The 23,689-nt window shown below is 39.1% G+C and overlaps 1 protein-coding gene across 9 annotated transcripts in view; it reads right to left on the bottom strand.

The window, feature by feature from the left end:
- Positions 1-23,689, bottom strand: part of gab1 (GRB2-associated binding protein 1) — a 223,190-nt gene that overhangs the window by 167,154 nt on the left and 32,347 nt on the right. The window contains exons 1-2 of one of the 9 annotated variants that reach the window (XM_087980077.1): positions 14,828-15,052; positions 14,599-14,673 (exon numbers count right to left, since the gene is read on the bottom strand). The exons of 7 other annotated variants lie outside the window; for them this stretch is intronic. The gene's annotated coding sequence lies outside the window, so the exon portion shown is untranslated. Of the gene's footprint in view, positions 1-14,598; positions 14,674-14,827; positions 15,053-23,689 lie in introns of those variants that run through there. One more of the 9 variants, XM_087980078.1, reaches the window with a different exon arrangement.

Raw genomic sequence — 23,689 nt, 5'->3', positions numbered from 1 at the left:
CAGAAAACCCATTTTAATTTTCCTTCAGGTGTGATTTTTTAAAATCAGTCAGAGGCCTTCCATAAGTGTGAAGTAATCACTCTGCTCTTCCTGCAAACAAATGGAAGCACCTGGAGAAAGACTTCAGTTGGACTATGTTTAATGGGCTGAAGGCCCTTTTTGTGCTATAGACCTCTATGACTGAGTCTAAACTGATCAATACAAGAATCATCTCAGCAAATCTAGTGGGCAGGAACCACTGTACTGCATTCCCAGTCTTTCTTTCTGCCCAGAAGAGCCATGTTTTCTCCCCCACCCCCACCCAGTGTGTCCCTGAGAGTGTCTGTTCAGGGGGATTTAACAGATGGCTAGAGTTTTAACAAGTAGAGAGTTATTTGCTGACAGTTCATAACTTTTTAATTGTAGCTAGAGTTTAATTAATTTTAATAAATATTAATTCTTGTTAAATACAGAAATCTGGCCTTTGCTTTCTGTCAACCTGAGTCTACAAAGGGAAGGTAAATCCGGAATTCCTTGTACTTTTCAAAATCTCTAACTTTTGTGATGACTCCAGGAATAGGTGGGGCTTGATTTCAGCATGCTACCCACTGAAGTGTAACACTACTTTTGCTTGTGTTTCTTCACTCCACATTTGGTCAAATGTGGTCACGTTAATTGTATTCACTCTCATGTCACCTCTGGTCTTCAATTGCTTTGTCCATTTTTAAACAGGACTGTAACTAGATCAGATGCTTAGTGGCCCGAGCACTAAACAGAGGATCAGTGACCAGGTTATTGGGAAGTAGTGTATTTGATAGCACAATTGATAATGCCTCCTACCATTTTAGTGATGAGCAAGAGGAGATTGATGGGGCGGAAAGTGGCTGGGTTGGATTTGTCATGCTGTGTGCTTAGGACATATTAGAAATTTTCTACATTGTCAGGTAGATGCCAGTGTTGGTGGGATACTAGCACAGCTTAGCTAGGGGTGCAACAAGATCTGAAGCGTAAGTCTTCAGTACTATTGTGGCACAGTCACTGCTTCAAATTTCTCCAAAACGTAGAACACCTAATGAGATGAGATCACACATTTCAGGGGCAATTAGTGCTTGCATTGCAGCATCCACAGCCCACGACAATCATGAAATTAAATCATCTACTGCTGCTATTTCTCTTTCTTAATCCACAAATGGGATTGTGGCAGTGTATCTATGATATTTCCAGTCTTTTATGTTATGCATAGTGCCTTTGAAGTGCGAAAGCCCAAGTTGATCTGTTATTAAATTCTGTGCAATTGCATAGACTAAGCATTTCAAAGTGTACAACTTCCCAAGTACATCCCCTACTTTCCCACACCAGTGGGTCCTTAGTGACTGATACTATGACTTTAGATATTCCTTTAGCATGTTTGACCTTAGCCTCCACAAAACATCCTGCAGCTTTCTCTTTAGCAGCTCAACAGTCAGCACAGCATCCTGTTTGAAACATCTCCCTTTCTGCCAGCTTGCATTCCAGCCTCCAACTCCATTCTCTGCTCACAGCACAATATTTTAGAAATTACTTTCGAGTGAGATATGTTTTCCAATTGATACAAATGTGCTTATGAATTGCATATTTCCCATTTTGAAGAAACACACCAACACAATAGCATTTTAACTTCCCAATTCCTCTTCCTTTTCAAAAACACGGATATCAAAAAGTGACAAATTCAAATTCAATGTAAAAAAAACCCACCAGAAACCTGTAACAAGGCCTTACTCAAAAGACAAAACCAATGGAATCAGATACTGAGGAAGGCCACTGAAGAAGGCATCTGTCAAGGAGAATTGGTCACTTTACTAGTTGACCTGTTTATATACAAAAAAAAAACTCAGTGCCAAGCTCCCTGTTGCCAATACATCCCATCCTCTGTGGTGTTATCCTCATATCAGTGTTCACTTGTGAACTTTAAACTTTTCAATAACCATTGGTTTATAACTACAATAAAAGTGTTTAGAATGAGAGGTTCAAAAAGTGGAGATCCTTTTAAATATTAGAATTCAGTTAATGGATTACAATTAAGCAACAAGTTATATAGCCATTCTTCACAAGTTGCTTTCCTACAATTGCTTTTGGCAACTACTCCAAAATTGTGTTCAAATTCTCATCAAATTACATCCAGACTTTCCTCTGGTTTACAGAATGCCAAACAGATGTGAGATTTTGTGAACTGACAAACATTCATTATGCAGCATGAATGAAATACAGATAAGGGCAATCCAAAATAGCACTTATCCAAAATATGAACTCATAAAAAAAAATCGAGAACAAAGTGTACAACTGCTGATGAAGGGAAAAAATATGGAACATACACCAAGTTTCCATTGCCTGTTACTTTGTTTATGCTAAACAGCAACTTTCTATGGCAGTTTTAAGTAGTCAGGTTTTTGCAAATGTGCTGGACAGTTGAAAAAACAGGAGTGTGAGGATTGGTGTAGCAATTTTGAACACATGACTGCCTTTTGGGACATGAAGTTCTAGACTAGAGGTGCCAGCACTTGACACAATAGTTTCATGCAACTGACTAATATAGAAGTAAACGCAGACCTGATTTCTGGTGAAACTCATTGAAATATCTATTAGCTTCTCGATAGTAACTACAATAAGAATTGCTCACTCGGTTTGTAGCAGAAAACTGGAGCAAAAACACCTTTACGAATTTCTGTTCACTATCATGAATAAGTACAAGCGCAACTGAGGAGGAGACAATTCTAACTTTCCAAAATGGAATAAAGACACTTGCATTTTCATATTTAATTTGAGTCACAAGAAGATTGTTATTTTGAGACCAACTCCGTACTTGCACTTCAATCTTGACTTGCATTTTGGACTCACATGTTTGTTGTACTGGAGTGTGACTAAAGGAATCAGATCAGCTCAATAGATGCTGAGAGTCAATGAACAAATGCTACTCCCCAAATGATTGAAAAATAAAACAACAAAAGATACGTGTCCTATGCTTAGATCTTGGACAATCTGTTAAATCTAAATAGCAAGAGATTGAAACATAAGAATGGATGTGAAGAAGAAGCTTGGAATTATGCAGTACCCTTCAGACCATACTAAATGCCAAAGCATTTCAGCCAATTATGCAATTTGCAAATGCTGTTAAAAAATAGTCAACTTGCAGATAAAGCAATGGAGTATACAACTAAATTGTCCATTTGCATAAATATTTATCACAGTACAGAGAAAAACTCTCAAGTTTAACTTCAAACGTCACTGTGGAATCTCCTACAACCTCTTGATGGATTAAATGTGAAGTCCCACCTGAAAAAAAAGGAGTAAAATGAAGTGTTTCCTTGGAGATGTCCTTTTTAATGTTACAATAAAGCTATCATTTTCTGGGTTGGGCACCTCAAACAAACATTCACCCATTCCCAGGAGCTCCCTATGTGAAATATCATCAGCTACAAAAAAAAGGAAAACAGTGTTATAATTGCAGAAAGTGTTCTTAAAATGAAATTTTAATATCTTCCATACATCCATCAACTATCCCTGTATTAAACTGGATTAGTAATGCAAATGTCAGTCTGGTCACTTTAGATATTTTTAAATCACTCTCTCCAGACCTAGAGGAATGTAGTTGATGGGCAATAAATGCTGCTGCAGCTAGCGTCACCCACATGCCTTGAAATGAATAAAAATAAAATAAGTGCTTTTGAGTTTTTCTATATTCAAAAGCTCGATAATGATGTAGGCTGCTGCTGTTTGATACAACACTTCAGCTCTATTCCCCACTGCACTCCCAGGGGGGTCACAAATGGCATATCTCTCTAAATCAGATATTGCTTGGCACGGTTTATTTTTTTTAACAAGAAACAGAAGACAACACAAGTTGAACATTTCATGCTTCCCTCTCCCTTCTCCAAATCAATAGTTACCAAATAGCAGGTAATGAACAGTTTGAATAAAGCAGTAGTCCACTTATCATTCTCAGTGTCATTAATAATGAACAGACCAGAAAGGAAAGCAATAAAACCATCCACAACATACATGCACTCATTAACACAACAACCTTTCGAATTATAGGTTTAGGAAATCAGAACAGATTAAATTTAAAGTCTCACTTGAAAAAAAAGGAATAAAATGAAATATGTTTCCTTGGAGATGTCATTTTTAAATGCTACAAGTAAAGCTATCCTTTTTTGGTTAGGGTGCCCAATCCAGAATTGTCTTCATTAGTTACAGCATTGAAACTACCAACACAACCTTACATTTTCTGGAGCATCCCAGAATTAAACATTAATCACCAGGACAATGCTGCAAGCAATTCAGGAAAAAAAATTGTGGGGGCAGGGAGGGAAAAAAATTCTTTGAACACGGTGGTTTACTAATGACCAAAAAAAAAAGGACTTTTTTCCCGATGGTCAAGTAGCCTCCAATCAAGTAAAGAGGAATCAATTTATTTTCAACTAGTTTGGGGACATGGACATGTTGGGCAACCAATGATTGCAAGGATGGAGAAGTTAGAGACAGATAGTTCTACAATAACATTCCTACCATATGTCCAGAGTCTACTTATACTAAGGAACTGTTTTTTTGGATGTTAAAGACAGAGTTCAAATGCAGTCTGAACTGTTCTGGTTCTTGGGCTGCTACAGTGCCTCTGGAAAAAAGGATGATCGAGTGTGAACTCGAGACAAATCAGAGCTGAGCATCTTTATTCCAAGTGTGACCAGTAAATGTATCACAAACAAGGTGTCACAAAAGCAGAGAGAAATGGTAAAAAGAAAATAAATTGGGAAGGTGTACTGTGTAGCCAAAACAGGAGGAACTTTGTTGCTAATTAATTATTCTGCCACTTTTTCCCCTTGGAGTAATTATCGCTGATATGGAGTGGCCAAAAAAGCGTTCCAGTCTTCAAATGGCTGGGTTTGATTACAGTATAACATTTGTGAAGATACTCCAGATTGGCATGGGCCTGTTCATAGAAAAACAGCAATAAAGATTTAAGTATAATTATTACACACACCTATTTCATGTTACAGAAAAATAGTTCACGATTTCCATGTCTCCAGAGACATCCATAGACAGCTGTACAAAATACTGATTTTGCGCATTATGAGAACATATTCTCTATAATACATTTCGCTATAATACATTTTGACTAATGCAGCTTCATAAAGCGCAATTCGATAACTGCGTCTGCTTCACACCTCTATCCACCAATGCATTAAACTTTTGATGACAGTAGGTGGTCCGTAAAACCTACTTCCTAATTTCCCTCCCACCCACTAGCATGATTACTACATCCAGGGAATAGAAGTTCATCTATTGTGCTAAGCATTTGGCAGCTCTATGAAGCAGAAAGGAAAGAAGAAATACAATCCCAACGTTTTATGCGTCACAGTCTGAAATGGTCCAATATGTTTTCATGGTCTGGCTTTACAGTAATGTGAAAGCTTCTTGAAATTGTGCTCTCAGCACATGCTAAAAACAGAAGGGCAAACAGTAATGGTAGTTGCTGCACATTATTAACTTACCAATGACAACAAACCACTTTAAATGTCCAAATGTTTCCCACTTCCAAGGCACCAGTTTCATTTTGGAGCACAGTTCTACACTTTGGTACTGCACCCAACTGGCCATGATTCATGGATCATATTGTAGCTAAAGTCAGCAGGTTGTTCAGCCACAAAAGATACCTTCCACTTGCTGACACTAAACTCACTGCTTTTCCAGGATCCTCCCACTCACTTGTTCCATTTTCCTGATCATCTCACTACCCCCATCCAGACCTACTCAAAGCTCCTCTCACTTCCTCCATCTCACCACCCTGTGCCTAGTCTCTTGCTCACAGAGGGGGAGGAATGGGATGGGTTGAGAAGTATCAGGGAGGAAAGTGAAAGGATCAATGAGCAGGAAGGTTGATGTGCAGGAAAGATGATGAGATGAAACCAAGTTATTAAACAGCAACTTAGTAATACAAACAAAAAGAGTTACTAAAATTTTGGGAGAGTTACATTCAAGGCAGCCAATAGGTTTTTAAAATGTAAAAATTACATGCAAAGAAAATGACAACTCATTATGCATGTTTTCTCAAGTGGAATCAATTTTTGTTTAGTCTGCATTTTTTTGGGAACAAAATCAAGAGTGTTAAATTAAAATATAACCGTTTAATATGAACAAGTGAAAAATGCCATCTTTCCACTGTGAAAAACAACTATTTGAGGCATCATTAGTGCAACTTTCAATAATTAATCACACCATTTTATGTTGATAGAAGTCTTCTTCATAGCATAAAGATCAAAAGTAATAAAACATTCCCACACAAAGGTTGCTGGATTAGGAGTTACCCTGATGTACAACTTTATGTTGGATATGCCATGCTGATCATTTGCAATCTGATGAGATGGCAGATGTTAATTTACGAATAAGTCTAAAAGGGATTGGATTTGGCAATTCTAGTGTGACGCAAAACTATGTGGTATTCCATTCAAATTACAAAGATGCAATGTGAAGAGAAGCATAAGGATACATTTTGATTTATGAAAACGGAGGTTTTATAATAACTCTGAAATGAAATCATTTGTTACTGAACAAAACATTACTTCAGTTGTTTTGTGATTTTGCAGGAAATTTAAGGCAGTCAACTTTTGGAAACAAATGTTCCTTTAGTGTTCTTTCCTAGTTACAATTCTGTCATTTTAAAATGTTTATAAATGAATTTGAACAGTCACAGCATTTCATCCACTTCATAAAATATTAATAGTTCAATGCAGACTACTCCAAATATAGTGTAATAGCTTCCACAACAAAATTTCACAAAAGGTGATACAAATCAGACTTCAAAATACATGTCTGTATGATTTTCAAACATTTTTTTTCCTAAATCAGAGCACTGTTGGCCTTACTGTGTGTTATTTTGAATCAGTTTCATTCCAGGGGGGCACACACTCATCCAGGACTTCATGTTTTTTCCTAAAAACATGTGGGCAAAGACAATACAAAAGTTTGGGTGGCTGCAAGTATGAAGAAGTAAAGGAATTACTCTAGATTAGTTGGTCGAATCGTGGGCCATAGAGATTTTCCAAGGGATTGACGAAATAAACTTCATGCCAAACAAGAAAAAAAAGGGGGAAAGAGAAAGGGAGAATAAAACACAAACATTCCTGAGAACATCATATTCATGTGAGTTGCAGAATGGAGAGAAAGACATGACTTGTATGCTATGGGAAATTGTTCTGAATTAAGCATCTCATAATATAATCTAAGGTGCACTGCAATGACTCACCAATGTTACTTTGACAGCTCCCTCTAAAACCCACAACTTTTACTACATGAAGGACAAGTGCAGCAGATTTACAGGAACATCACCACTTGAAAATTCCATGGTAAGCAATACCATGCCGACTTGAACCTATAATTAGAGTGTGGGGTGCTGGAAAAGCACAGCTGGTCAGACAGCATCCGAGGAACAGGAGAATCAACGTTTCGGGCATTAGCCCTTCATCAAGAATGACAGCCATTTCTTCATTGTTGCTGGAACACTCTTCCTAAAACTGAGTGAGCTGACACTACATGGACAGTAGCTGCTCAAGGAGGCACCTTTGAGGACAATTTGGGATGGCCAACGAGTACTGAGCTAGATACAACTCCTGCATCCCATAATTAAATACATTTTTAAAAATGTAACCTTTATGTCTGTTAAACATCTAGAGCCAATGATACTGCTATTAAATACTGATTTAGCTAACAACTATTTGTGTTGGATGTAATCTGTGAATCAATTGGGTTACGTATGATATTACTAAGCAAGCAACTTTCAATCACAAAAATGGTCTAATGGCAGGTTTTTGTTGTCGTCAGGTATATCTCATTACTGTGTATTTCATGAAAGAATCATTAAACTGGTTTTCTTGCTAATGTTCTGTTTTCTTAAAAGCTTTATAAAAAACACTTTATATATAGAGCACCTACATATTACAGCATAAACCTGTGCACAGGTAGAGTTTATGAATAAAAGGGCAGAATTTTTTGCAGCCTCAACTTCACCTGGGCAGTGAAGAGTCAGTTAGGAAAATATGATGAGATCTCACTATCACCAATTCACTCCTCATTGTTAGGAGTTTCCTATTCTCTAATATGGGTGAAAGAATCTAGACAGTGACAATTTCCAATGTCAAGATCAAAGTCAATGCCAGAGCAGGTATCCAGCAACTTGGACTCACCACTTGCTCCTTTGGTCCTTCCTCTTGACCAACATTACCCAATATCTCAGATTAGACTTCAGTACAATCAGTCTGAGGATTAGCAGTACATCATTTGGAGAGTTGCTTTGAAATTGGTCAAGGGTCCTGTCACTCATTAGTCACAGCTGTTTTTCCAAGTCTATCAAGGTGTGGGCCATGGTCAGAGCAGGGGATCTATGGATCAAAAATTACAGGGTGGTGGTAGTGATGGTAGTTGGGAGGGAAGAATTCAGTTATTGGGACCAGTGTTGTAGTAAGGATACTGAAGAAGTGAATTGTGGGGATTGAAGAGAGCATATTGGAATGCAGAGGGGATAAGACCATAAGACATAGGAGTGGAAGTAAGGCCATTTGGCCCATCGTGTCAACTCCGCCATTCAATCATGGCTGATGGGCATTTCAACTCCACTTTACCCACATTCTACCCGTAGCCCTTAATTCCTTGTGACATCAAGAATTTATCAATCTCTGTTTTGAAGACATTTAGCGTCCCGGCCTCCACTGCACTCTGCGGCAATGAATTCCACAGGCCCACCACTCTCTGGCTGAAGAAATGTCTCCGCATTTCTGTTCTGAATTTATCCCCTCTAATTCCACGGGTCCTAGTCTCCTCGCCTAACGGAAACAATTTCCTAGCGTCCACCCTTTCCAAGCCATGTATTATCTTGTAAGTTTCTATTAGATCTCCCCTTAATCTTCTAAACTCCAATGAATATAATCCCAGGATCCTCAGCCGTTCCTCGTATGTTAGACCTACCGTTCCAGGGATCATCCGTGTGAATCTCCGCTGGACACACTCCAGTGCCAGTATGTCCTTCCTGGAGGTGTGGGGACCAAAACTGGAAACAGTACTCCAAATCGGGCCTAACCAGAGCTTTATAAAGTCTTAGTAGCACAACAGTGCTTTTATATTCCAACCCTCTTGAGATAAATAACAACATTGCATTCGCTTTCTTAATCACGGACTCAACCTGCATGTTTACCTTTAGAGAATCCTCGACTAGCACTCCCAGATCCCTTTGTACTTTGATAATAAGTTGTGCAGGTGACATCAATATAAAAAAGGGTGATAGGCAATAGAGCACTCCGGTACAGAAGATTGGGTATCACCCTGACTTTGATTGGGTTGTGAACAGCAGAGAAGGGAACTGTGTAAACACATGGTTGGGCTCAGGGGCCAAAGTTGCATTAAAAAGATGGAAAATAAAAGTTGATTAGGTTGACAGGGATGGCTAGGAGAATGGAACATAAAATGCTGTGTGTATATGTATGTGAAGACTTCAAATCTGTCACCTTCCACCTTCATGAGAATTATAGTCATAGAGTCTTAGGGATGTACAGCATGGAAACAGACCCTTCGGTCCAACCTGTCCATGCCAATCAGATATCCCAACCCAATCTAGTCCCCGGTCCATATCCCTCCAAACCCTTCCTATTCATATACCCATCCAAATGCTTCTTAAATGTTGCAATTGTACCAGCCTCCACCACTTCCTCTGGCAGCTCATTCCATACACGTACCATCCTCTGCGTGAAAAGGTTGGCCCTTAGGTCTCTTTTATATCTTTCCCGTCTCACCCTAAACCTATGCCCTCTAGTTCTGAACTCCCCGACCCCAGGAAAAGGACTTTGCATATTTACCGTTTCCATGCCCCTCATAACTTTGTAAACCTCAATAAGGTCACCCCTCAGCCTCTGATGCTCCAGGGAAAACAGCCCCAGCCTGTTCAGCCTCTCCCTATAGCTCAAATCCTCCAGCCCTGGCAACATCCTTGGAAATCTTTTCTGAACCCTTTCAAGTTTCACAATATCTTTCCGATAGGAAGGAGACCAGAATTGCACGCAATATTCCAACAGTGGCCTAATCAATGTTCTGTACAGCCGCAACATGACCTCCCAATTCCTGTACTCAATACTCTGACCAATAAAAGAAAGCATACCAAACGCTTTCTTCACTATTCTATCTACCTGCGACTCCACTTCCAAGGAGCTATGAACCTGTACTCCAAGGTCTCTTTATTCAGCAACACTCCCTAGGACCTTACCATTAAGTGTATAAGTCCTGCTAAGATTTGCTTTCCCAAAATGCAGCACCTCGCATTTATCTGAATTAAACTCCATCTGCCACTTCTCAGCCCATTGGCCCGTCTGATCAAGATCCTGTTGTAATCTGAGGTAACCCTCTTCGCTATCTACTACACCTCCAATTCTGGTGTCATCTGCAAACTTACTAACTGTATCTCTTATGCTCGCATCCAAATCATTTATGTAAATGACAAAAAGTAGAGGGCCCAGCACCGATCTTTGTGGCACTCCTGGTCACAGGCCTCCACTCTGAAAAACAACCCTCCACCACCACCCTCTGTCTTCTACCTTTGAGCCAGTTCTGTATCCAAAAGGCTAGTTCTCCCTGTATTCCATGAGATCTAACCTTACTAATCAATCAGTTTCCCATGGGGAACCTTGTCGAACACCTTACTAAAGTCCATATAGAATTGAAAAAGTGTGCAATCAAAATGGCTGCCACCAGACCCATAGTCAGCAGAGTAAGCTTTATTTCCCTGCCAAGGGAGTGAGCTGTAAGTTTGTGCAGTGTAGTGCCCCTCAAGTGGCAATAGCACTAAAACACAAACATGGTCAAGTTAAAGTTCAAAATGTCTGTTATCACATAATTCTATGTGGACATTATGCATTGTCAACTAAAAGTGTTTCCACAAGTCGTGGCTAAAAATGTTCACATATATAGTGTCCTTTTCTAATTAGGAATCTCTATCATTCTAAATATTCTAAAAATGAATTTGAATAGTCACAGCAGTTCATAAAGAATTGTGATCATATCATTGAACATTAATTAATTAATCCTAATGGCTGTGAAACATAAGTTGTCAGGAGAGGTGTAAAAATTCATCTTACAAAAGTTGCAACCACCTTCCAAATTTCCATAGCCTTCGCAAGATACAGGAGCTCCTCACTTCACAGCTGCTTTTCTTGGGTAATGTGAAGGGTGATGGTTGGGGGAAGACATTCTCATTCTTGCAACAATATACACAAACTCCTATTGTATCTGTGCTAAAAGGCTTCAGCAGCATAGATCTGAATCAGCACCACTGATCCAGAATCTGGTTTCCAGCATCTGCAGTCATTGTTTTTACCTTTTAGATCTGAATCAAGTTAACACTGAGCAAGGTCCAAGGCATCCTATTGTCCTGTGTCAGAGGCCACTGTGTCTTAATGGTTTGTCAGCACTGTTTAAATGTCATTTGTGTGTGATGTGACTCTGAATTATCACATTACTGAGATGCTGCTTTGTTTTTGGATATTTCCAACAGGTTCTTTGGAACCATCCCGAATGGACAGACACAGAAAACATGGTCAGGTCTATGGCTGCTGCAATAAAAACATCCATGTGAATGGATGACAAACACATGCTAAGCAGCCCAGGACCAGCATTAAACACCCAGATGTGAAACAGCCTCCAACTGCAGGGCTTTGTGTCACCATATGAGAGACCACAGCCCTCTCCCACTAAGAGGAGAATTCTATAATTGTAGAGGGGGAGGTGAATGTTGGGCATCCTACTACTGTTGTTTTGTTTAACATAAGCAGCTACAAAACTGTGAATCTACTGTTTTCATGGCCAATCATTTACAAACAAATTTTTCCTCTCCAAATTTGCTCACCGTCTGATTGGGTGGCATGTCAAAATTCCTGGCAGACTCATATTTTCCTTTTACAGGCCAATCTGTAACCAATCTTTTGTTGGATATAAACCATCGAAATGCAATATATCTGTCAAATTCTGCTGATATATACTGAAATGTATCTGGAGTTTGTAACAACACAAAATGGTTTCTTGTAACAAGGTTGGTACACCATCTGGACTGATTTTGAAATCTGTAATGCCCACTTGTTACCACCATCAGCATACTGTGGTTACAAGGGCAAACTCTACAGATTGCCCCATCTACCCTGAGATCTGCAGAAAACAGGCTGATCTTTGTGGATGCCATCATCTTCAAATTCCTCTCCTTATTGATTTGGTGTATAGTCATTCTTTCCATCACTGAAGAGTCAATATCCTGGAACACCCTATGTAACACTATTGTCGTAACATCCTCAGAACAAGGATTGGAATGGTTCAAGAGAAGCCTCACTAAATAGTTCCTCAGGCCAAATAGGAACAGGCAATAAAATGCAGCTTTGTCAGGTGTTCCAAGATAACAAGATATGATAATTATGTAAGCAATTCAGCAGAAAATATTCAAAATCCTACACTTCATCTAAATGCAGAATTTATAATCTCGGTATAATTTTAGACAAGACATTTACATTTCCACAAGAAAATTTGCTATTTGTTTGTTTAGGTTCACTCAAAAACTTTAAGTCAGTAAATACATCTTCTCTAGCGTTATGATTGCATTATCTTGAATGAAGGTTAAGGGCATTAAATGTACATGTATATCGATATTCAAGTGTGTAAACTGGATCGAAAGCTCAAACAGCAGTTTTTATCTTAAGCATATGTTCCTTGCCTCCTGACTCTCCTTCCCACCATCTACAAGTCAGGTGTATGATGGAATACTCCCCAATTGTTTGGATGAGTTCAGTTCCAACAACACGAGAAGCTTGACAACACTTGATTGGCACCACACCTTCCCCCAGTTGATGCACAGTAGCAGCAATGTGTACTATTTACTAGATGCACTGCAGAAACTCAAGGGTTCTTAAATAGCAATTTCTCAACACACGATCACTTCTGTCTAGAAGAACAAAGGGCAATAGATACATGTTAACACAACCACTTGCAAGTTCTCCTCCAACTACTCATATATTGGAAATATATTGCTATTGCTTTAGAAAACACTAGCACAAAAATCCTGGAAATCTCTGTTTAACAGCATAATGGATCTACACACAATGCAAGGATTGCAATGGTTCTGGGAGACAACTCACCATCTTCTCAAGGGCAACGGGGATGGGCAAGAAATCTGGTCCAGCCAGTGATGCCCAGGTCCCATGAATAAAAATTTCAAAATTTTATGCACACAGAATTCACATTAACATAGGCATGCTTGCATGATTATGAAAATCATATCAATTGCCACTTTTCTCAAAAATAATCAAGCTTTTAGGGCTTTATCTTTGTCAAAATTGTTCTAATCTACACTAGTAAAAATCGTCAACGTCAGTGATTCATTCAAATTCTCCCAATCCTCACCTACATGTAGTTGAATCAAAAAGGCACTGCAGAACACTTTTCAATGCTTTATGAAAGACACTAATATTACAGCATTGCTAAAATTTTCCTCTTCAATGCCAGCAAAAATACAAAAAAAATCAAACCACAATTCAACAGATGAGTCAATACAAGCAGATGATTGGGAAAACAACTGCTGGGAAGACTACACTGCAACAGCTGGAATTGAGATACTCCTTTTTGAAACGGAGGTATTTACACCACTATTTTGGAGCCAAAAAACTGCATAAACAAAAAAAAACTGTTTGTATGACCACATCAAGCAAAATCTATTGACAACAGCAACAAGGGAGGTGAGAGCAGAGTATGGTATTCAAATTTCTTTGATCCAAAATGTAGAATTTGAAATAAAATTGCATCTCCAATATAAATCATGCATTCCAATATGATTTAAGGTTCTACTGCAGCTTTAAATCCAGTGCAACAATAACATGCTAAAGTAGAACAATTCAGTTTTAACTGGTCAGAAATAGTATTTTAGTTTTATTAAATCACTGCCACAAAGGAAAGTGCTTGAAGAAAACAGTTTAGTGCAATTAGAAGATAAACATAAATATGAACAGATTTTCAGAGTACTGAAGTTTAGCACATTGTGACTTAACCATGCACAGTATGACAATGTTCTTTCATACATAAACCTCTGTTTTACTTTGCCAAATATACAAAATCAACGTACATGTAGCAAAAACCATATAACTGAAAGCACATCAAAAATTAACAATTTAGAATTCGAGTTGATTCATACCTCAATACTTTAGTCGATCAGTTCAAAACACCAGAACTAAAGGCTATGATTTTTGGTCCACTTTGCTGCTGAGAAAACAATCAAGTTCAGCAACAACACCCACAAAGCAATGTAGTACAGGATGTGGGTGGATATTTTCTCCTGTGCTGCATGTACACTATAGTTATTTTGTTTAAAAAGTGTTAAGAACCAAATTACATACCTTAAAATTAAAAGAAATCCAAAATCAAAAAATTGGTTCTCTTCACTTGCCTGCACAATTAATTCATATGCCATTTAAAACAAAGTCACAATCATACTTCAATTTTTAAATATATACAGCAAATAATTTTTGCTAATCAAAATATTGCAATTCTATTTGCAAAGCTGCAACTATTACTCACCAATTTTAATTAAGGCATATGAGTTTGTGTTTGTTTCAAAACTATCCTTTGTCTATGCATTGGAGCAATCAATTTCTGGGCAAAAAGAACAAATCAGAATCAATAACTCAGAACAAATCTATTTATGGAGTCTTTGATTTACAACAGTCAGAAAGAAAATATAACCTTCACAAATTCATCACAAAATCCATGTACTTTTCCCCTCAAAAGTCTTGTATTTGCAAAGTACCTTCCTTTAAAAAAAAATGCAGAATTCACTTCCAAGAGCAGCCGGTGCTTGATTTTATGGTCCTTGGGTGTGGAGGCAGCTATATACGCTTCCATTGACCGAGGCTTTGTTTCTCCAAATGAAGAAAACCTCAGCCTAAGCATCAGGTAGTCTTACCGCCATTACATCAGTGCCCCACTGGGATATATTACATACTTTGGGAAGGTCTTACTGCATTAGCAAAAGAATATGCTGTAAACAGCCACTTCAAAGTTCTCTGCACATACTAACCTCCAGCCCTTTAGTCACTGCACTGGTCAGCTTGGAAACCACCTATCAGCTTAAAAGAAAATTTGGACACAGTCCAAATTGGCAACTAATAACATAAACAAAATCACGGAGAATCCACTGGGGACCAGCAGAAAATAGTGCTGGATGCTCACTGAATTTAATTGGCTAAGAAATGTACTGAAGCTATCATTCAGTAAGTGGAGAAATTACAAACTGTCATTATGGCATCTCAGTACTATAACTGGAGTACAAATAGGACAGGAGGAGAAGCATCATTTAACCTTTCATTCTGGTCAAATGCACCAACGTGTTCAAACAATTCAAACAGTATTTAACTGATTGCAGAATCTCTTTCATTGTACATAAATGAGAAATTATTCATTTTGAATCTTTATTCAACCTGTAAATGAGGTGTCCAATCTCAAGACCACAAAATCTGTGACCATATATGGATACCAAAATTAAATAGATTACCAGAATGGCTAAACTCAACAGTTTCACACTATGTAGGAACATACGAACAGGGGTAGGCCATTCGGCCCCTCCAGCCTCTTCTGCCATTCAATGAGATGCGTAATGCCACATACCACCCTTTGGCCCATATCCACTAAGACCTTTAATAACAAGCACATTATCTCGCTCAAATTTTAAATTAACTGAATCAGCATCAACTACCATTTGTGAAAGACAGTTCCAAGCTTCTATCACACTTTGCATGAAGTACTTCCTAACATCTCTCCTGACTTGGCCCTAATTTTGAGACTAAGGCCCCTAGTTCCAGAATCCGAAACCATTGGGAATAGTTTATTCTTATCTACCTTGTCTTTTCCAGTTAACATCATGAACAGTTAACAATATGTAGTCTAGTGGGTAGCATCTCAGAGAGCCAGAAGCTTCAAGTTCACAACCAACCCTCGGACTTGATGGACAAAGCAAGGCACATTAATGACACGACCAAACAGATTGTCAAGCAGCAAATGCTTTCAATATGCAGGGTCGAGGTGGCAGGAATGGGACAGTTGCCAGGTCTGCACTGTGCACCTCTAGCTGTAGCCTCTGGTGTGAAGCCACAAGGCATCGGAAGGGAAAAGAAAATCATCAATAATGCAGAAGAAAGAATGGTAAAACATTAGAGACCGTACTTCTAGGTGAGCACAACATTAGTTTTTGTACCAAAATTTAGCTTAATCACATGAACAGAATGGTGCATGGTGACTCTGAATTACCTAATGCAGCTGACACTACTGGGGCAACTTTGTTTTTAAGTTACTTAAAATTTCATCTTGATTAACTCCCATCTTCTTAAAACATCTTTGAATTTTCCAAAACCAAACTGTTTATCAAGCTGAAATGTTAGTACTTTTTCTCCACAGATTCTGTCCTGACCCGCTGAGTAGGTCCAGCATATTTTGCTTTTATCTTCTAATCTTGATCTTAGAGCAAAATCCATCTCAACAAGTGACTAGTCAAAGTCAAAGGCAGCCCAGTAGTCAAAGTCAAAGGCACCAAACTTAAACCTAACACTGTACTTTATGATTTTACAGGTGGCAGGGGAAGTATCAGATGAATGGTCTTTCCATGACCCAATTAAAGATCTCAATTGATCAATTAATGCCCAGTTAAGGGCTTCATTTTGCTACTAATTGATGTAATGGGCAGCATGAAAGGCTGGGCTCAATGTGCGGCTTTATAGATTTAACCCTTTAGGCTGCAGTTTAGTAAAGTAGAGGGACGTCATATTCTGGGCACTGTCAAAAGAAGGCTTCTCTCCCAGCATTTTGCCTCCTTGACTGTACCCTCCCTATCCTATCCGCACTCTCAACTGCAATCACTGGGCTCCGTCAGCCTTGGCCTCATGACAGCTCAGACTAACTGGATTGGGATGGGATGATCATTGAACAGTCCCTTGGCCTACTAGAACATCAGAAACGGCCACATTCCTGCATGGTGTAGCCAGCGTACAGCTAGCAGACAGCTTGATGTAGCAAAGCATCCTCCTCGAGATAGAGGGGAGTCCCACTCCATGCTAATTAAAAAAGGATCATCGCTTGAAAGCCTAAAATTGGTGAGCTGGCTAAGCAGAGATGCACTCGCCTCTTCAACATTTACTGTGCAGTGCCAGGGGTCAACCCTCAGCTTAAAATCCAGCCCCAAATATTTAGTTTTAAATTACGTGATTGGTAACCAAAAGCCAGCCTTAAGCAGTAGTCAAGAAGGCATGTACGTTGATGGACTGTAAAAAACAAACAGAAAAATATTGAACTATTCAAATACTTTCTGGTTAAAAGAGAAACAAGTTTACTGAAGGCAGTCATCAGGTCTGGAAGCAACTGTGGAGAGAGAAACACAGAGCTAACATGGAGTTCAGTATGACTCTTCTTTGAGGAAGTAGGCATACTAGACTCAAAATATTAACTGTTTCTCTCTCCACAAAACTGCTGTGATTCTCCAGCATTCTCAGTTTGTTTTAGATTTTGAGCATCTGTAGTACTTTGCTTTTAGAGAGTTTAGTGCCTTTAAAATGGTAGAATATCTATCTTTGGTAGAGACTTTGGAAGCAGTGTTAATGCCTGCCCAGCAACCCCAGATGAATTTGACATAGAAACAGCAAGTGCTGGAGAAAATGTTGGACATTAGCTTTCTAGTCATAATTCAGAATAGAGAGAGAAAATGGAGTTAGAAAAAGAAAATGAAAACAGTACGAATCTGTAAGACTTCAAGATCTCCCTTTATCTATCCTGGTTGAAATTTGGGAACCTGATAAAAATCAGCACCTAATTATTTTGACTACCTTGCAAACACTGAAAGGCTGAACTGTGATCACTAATCTAAAAATTTAGAGCTAGCTGGATTTGCAATCAAACTGAAGCTTTGTTTATGAAGGTCTTCCACTGGTATGCAGTGGTCAGCAATTTGATTTTGTCAATAATAAAAGAAGCTCAGTAGACTATGAGAATTCATTAAAACTGGATTCTTTGTTTTACGGACCATAGATTGATGCAGGTGCTTTTTTCCCTTTGTTTTTGAAAATATCAGCTCTGCAGAGTTGCTATTTGTTCTGTGTGCATGTTTATTTAGTATTACAAAGGTATATAGCTCGAATTCTGGATTATTGCTCAGATATTAATCAGTTTTGCTAACTACTTTTAGAATAAGTTGAGTTACATAACACAGATAATTACTTTGAGTCTATTGAAGAGGCCTAAGTGAAATCATTTTTTTTATTCCTGACAGCGGTACCAAAAAGGATTATATTTGATTATTTAGATGATTCAATTTAAACACTTATATTAATAGTGCAACTTCTGAAATAGTGAGGTTGACTATCACTGTATTCCTTCCATTATCATCTTATCAAAGTGCCAACCGGATCAATGGGTGTGTGAATGTCTGAATTGTGACTAGAAAGCTGGCGGGGAATGAGAAACCAACCAAGAGGATGTCAAAATAGTCAAATGTGGAAGGATCACCAGTACAGATGAAAATTTAGTAACATGAGAGATTGAAACTGGCAGTCCATGAAAAAGAATTGGAGCACCAAGTTCATCTCACGCTCAAACCGCTACTTAATGTCATAAGTATACTGGCTTAGCCTGGTAGGAGGGAGAATAGATTTTTAGCAAAGGGATGGAAATTGTAGTGAAGGCCAAGACTAAATACATTGGCCTTTCCAATGCTTAACTGAATGAAACTTTGGCTCTCCAAACACTGGTTCTGCCTGGGCCACTCAGCTTCTGACCCATTACAGCTATGGATCCCAACATGGACAACAGAGCTGAATTCCAAAGAGGAGGTCAAAATGACAGCCCTTGAAGTTAGTGCTGCATTTAACAAATGTGGCATTCAAAAGGAGTCCTAGCACACTGAAAGGTAATGAAAGTCAAGGTGAAAACTCTGACGGTCAAAGTCATACCGAGCAAAAAAAAAAGTTTGCTGTTAGAGGTTGGTTATCTTAGCACCGGTACATAATTGCAGGAGCTCCTCAGGGTAGTATCCTAGACCACACCATTTTCAGCTGCTTCAATGACCTTTCCTCCATAAGGTCAGAAATGAGAATGTTCACCAATGTTTGTAAAATGTTCAGTACCCTTCATGACCTCCTAGGATACTGAAGCAGCCCGAATAAAACAAAACTGGACAATACCCAGGCTTGGGCTGACAAGTAGCAAGCAAAATTACACCTCAAATGTCAGGCAATCACCTCCAATGAAAGAATCTAATCATTGGCCTTTAATGTTCAATGGCATTATTGTTACTGAATTCCTCCACAACCAGCATCCATGGGTTTACCATTGACCAGAAATTTAACTGGATCAGACACAAATACAGTGGCTAAAAGAACAGTTAACAGACTAGGATTCCTGTAGTGCATAACACACCTCCTGACTCTCCAGAGTTTGTTCACCATCTACAATACACAGGTTAGAGCTGTGACGGGATAGTCCCTACTTTTTTGGGTGACTGTTGCTCCAACAACACAAGAAGCTTGACAACTTCCAGGACTAAGAAGCTGTCTTGAGTGGCACCTCCTCAAATATTACTACATCCACCATCAACACATAGCGGTGTGCACCATCTACAGGATGCATTACATTAATTCGCCAAGGCTCCTTTGATAACACCTTCCAAACCAGTGATCACTGCCATCTGGAAGAAAAAAGGTCAGAGGGTACACAGAAACACAGCCACCTGCAATTCCCCCCTCCAAATCCCAGAAATAGAAATACAATCGCTGTACCTTGAGGTGCCACTGGGTCAAAATCCTGCAGCTCCCTTCTTACAGCACTATCAGTGTACCTACAGTAAGTGGACTTCAGTGTGGTCACTGAAGGCAGCTCACCATCACCTTGCATGAAATTAGACAAGGGCAAGAAATGTTCGTATAATCAGCAACGCTCCCAATCCCATGAATGAATTAAAAATGGAAGAAGTTTAATTTCCCTGGTTTGGACGCAATCCTATTGATTCAATTCTGGATATCATGGGTTGATATCAGAAGCGATCATCCAGGAGACAGTTAATTAGGATGTGACATTGGAGAGCCCTGGTCCATTAAAAGGGTAAGATGCAGACTAGACGTGACAGGTCTATTAAGAGAGCCCACAGCAATGAACTACCACCAGGATAAGTCAGTGCTGCTGAAACAGGCAGGGTATAGTGTAGGGACCTTAAAATGGAGACGCTCTCAGCTACATTTCTGAAAAGTTAAAAATCACACATGGTCTGACTTTACACAGCTGTCAGACTTTCACTTCTGGTGTTACTCAAAAGGAGTGGTCAATGAAACTTGCCTGTCAGTGGGAGTCCACCTTTAATTAATTATCACCTGGCCTCGAACTTCAGCAGTGAGGTACCTTTAAGTCATTCAGAAAGTCTCAGCTATGTCAGTAATGTTCCTCTAAGTTAGATCTTTGCTGAACCCAACTGGATACGTGCCACTGCCTCCTCACATCAACAAGCTAAGTCAGAACCAGGAACACATCAGATTGTCACCATCTTCCAACTTTGCTCCCAGTCCTGCCTCCTAACAAATTTGTGGACCTGTGCAATTTCAGGATATCAAATAATACTGAAATACAGGGGCAGAGGCAGTCTTCAAACGATCATTTTGACCGAGTTTTCTGTTTGTGGCTTGTTGTAAATCTTGTTTGACAATGCTTCTATGAATTGCCTTGGTTCATTTTGCTAAACTGACAGTGTAAGACATATCAAAAGCTGTGTTTGAAATTACCAATTAATGTTTTGGAGCAGACCCTTGAGAACTTAATGGACTGTTTGGAGACAGGCAGGCACAGTACAACAAAATGATGATCTTTAACATCATTTTGACCAATGGTATCTCACCTCTTTTTTTCTGATTGCGTTATAATCCTTGTCTGGCTCTCATGTTTCATCTGGATAAAGTTCACATCCAAAACATAAGCTTATCTTCACAAATGCTATTGATCCACCCAGAGATTCCCGCATTTCTGTTTTGTTTAACATATTAAATATCCACTTTCCTTTAAAGGGTCAATAATTTGATTAGCTAGATTCTAAAGGCAACAATTTTCAGACGAGAAAAGGAAACTGAAACCTTCATCCTCTTGAGACAGTAAGCTTCACTTAAGAACAATGCAATTACAAATCACAAAAAGATGTTGTTATTTGGCACAGTGTTACTGTTTATTTTTTAAATTTTTTTTCTGTTTATTTTTAAAATTTAAATTAACCCCCACACTACCGCCTAACTGCAGTCGTGCTTATTTTTTTCCCCAGCACCCATGGTGTGTGTGTGCAGGTGTGAGACACAGTGAAAGACATAAAGTGCATGAATCTTTATTCAATTTCCACCACCAGGAAGATAGGAAAACACCCGAGTGGCCAGTGACAAGCACCGCCCTTCACATCAAAGGGCAGTGCTGTGAGATCAAAACAGTGAAGGGGAGGGCAGGGACTAAATCAAAAGAGTTGGAGGGGGAAATAACGCACTCCACTCCCTGCGGCGCCCACCTCTCCCTGAACAACTCCAGGGTGTTGGTGGACACCGCGTGCTCCTTCTCCAAGGACACCCGGGCTCTAACGTAACCACGGAAGAGGGGCAGGCAGTCGGCCCTAACGATCCCCTCCACAGCCCGCTGCCTGGACCTGTTGATGGCCAAGTGTTACTGTTTACTCTGTAAATAGTTTTAATCACATTTAACCATCCTGTTCCTGGATCAAATTGGTCAATCTGTTTTTGTTACTCATCTATCCAATCAAATGTTGAATCTTATTCCATTCAGCAGCACTTAAAGAGAAGGCAATGGAAGCAGAGGCAGCTGCAGAGATAATGATTACAATTGACAAAATTCTGTGGATTCTGGAATGGTCCCTGCTGAATTGGTAGGCTACACAAAAATGTAATTTAAGAAAAAGGTGGGATAAAGAAAACAGGGGACTACAGGCTAGTTAGCCTGACATTAGAAATGGGAATGTACCAAAATTCATTAAGGACTGACTACGAATATAATACATACATGATGGAGCTTAAACAGGGCATATACAGAAGGGAAATTTGTTTGACAAACTTATGCTTCCTGAGGATATAATCAGCAGCATAGATAAAGGATGTAGTGTGTTACAATTTCCAAATATTGTTTTCCATGACACTTTTTCAAATGTATGTTATTGGATCCAAGACCATGGTTATCTCAACGGGAAAATACCCAGTCTTCTTCAAAATTGGAAGCAGAAATGGAGTTCTGAAGAAGGGTCATTGACCCAAAATATTATCCTCTTTCTCTCCACAGATGCTGCCAGAACTGCAGAGATTTTCCAGCAATTTGTTTTTTGCTTCAGATTCCAGCATTTACAATTCTTTTTTCAAAATTACCCTCAGTATGACATTAAAAATGTGAGCAACTACTGTTTCATTCTGCTACTTTGAAATAATGCCACAAGGAGATATTTTCCACTTACAGGTAGCTGCCTTCAAGCCAAAATGACACACTCCTATCCACCACATGAATGAGTAATAGGTAAGTGAATTTTAAATGCCACTGGGATGTCAGGTATATTTGTTGTACATGTCAATGAATAGCAGATTTGTATCTAACTGTATTGTGTTTACAAAAGGCAGAATAAAAGACCAAGTAGTGTTTACAAAACTCAACATGAATGTCAGATATGGGAAGAGATTCTGCAACTGAAAGTGCTGAACAATCCAGAGTATGAGAAGAATTATACAAAAACAACCAATATAGATTATCAGTGAGGCCTGCAATATGGCTCACTGATGCTTGCTAGAAGCTTTCATCAGCAAAAACCTTCAGGAAAAAGGAAGATGTCCAGACATTGCACCCTTGAGTTAAATAGAGGTATGGGGACATCTCTTTGCTTACACAATCTCCACAGCAATGCCTCAACCACAGTTGGCTTGTCAACCAATCAGCACCAACTTTCATGACCTTAATTATAATTGTTCTGAAATTTAGCATTTTTTCCACCTGTGCTGATGGCAGCAATATAAAAAACTTCACCAGCACGTATTTTCCTTTCACCAATACTCAAGTTCTATATGACCAAGTAACTGCATAATCGGTTACACAAGATAAGGATCACTGAATTAGTGACAATACAAGAGCATGGATAAAAGATTGGATAATGGCCAGGATGCAGTGAGCAGGGATAAATGGGGCATTTTCAAACTGGCAGGCTGTGACCAGTGAGATCCTCTGCAAGGATCAGTGCAGGTGCCTCAGCTACGTATCATTTAATATAAATGGTAAAGGTGATGAGTCAAAAAGTGTGATGTGGAAAAACACAGTCAGGCAGCATCCGTGGAGCAGGAGAGTCTACGTTTTGAGCATAAGCTCTTCCTGAGCTTTTCCGGTGCCATACTTTTTGACTAAGATCTCCAGCATCTGCAGTCCTCACTTTCCCCTGATACAGATGATGTGACAGAGTAATATATCTAAGTTTGCTGCAGACACAATGTTAACGGTGAGCTGTGAAACAAACCAGTCATTTTAATTAGACATAAAAGGTGACAACTGCAGCTATTCAATTTTGTGAATATTTTTGGATGTTAAGAGACGTAAGTATTAGTAATGAGAGAGATTTAGGTGTCCT

The sequence above is a fragment of the Chiloscyllium plagiosum genome, unplaced genomic scaffold (assembly GCF_037043375.1).
Source record: "Chiloscyllium plagiosum isolate Xiang-an unplaced genomic scaffold, Cpla_swu_hap1 HiC_scaffold_36, whole genome shotgun sequence".
NCBI classification, from domain to species: domain Eukaryota; kingdom Metazoa; phylum Chordata; class Chondrichthyes; order Orectolobiformes; family Hemiscylliidae; genus Chiloscyllium; species Chiloscyllium plagiosum.
The sequence above is the reverse complement of the archived record's forward strand: the minus strand, read 5'-3'. Positions and strand labels throughout refer to the sequence as shown.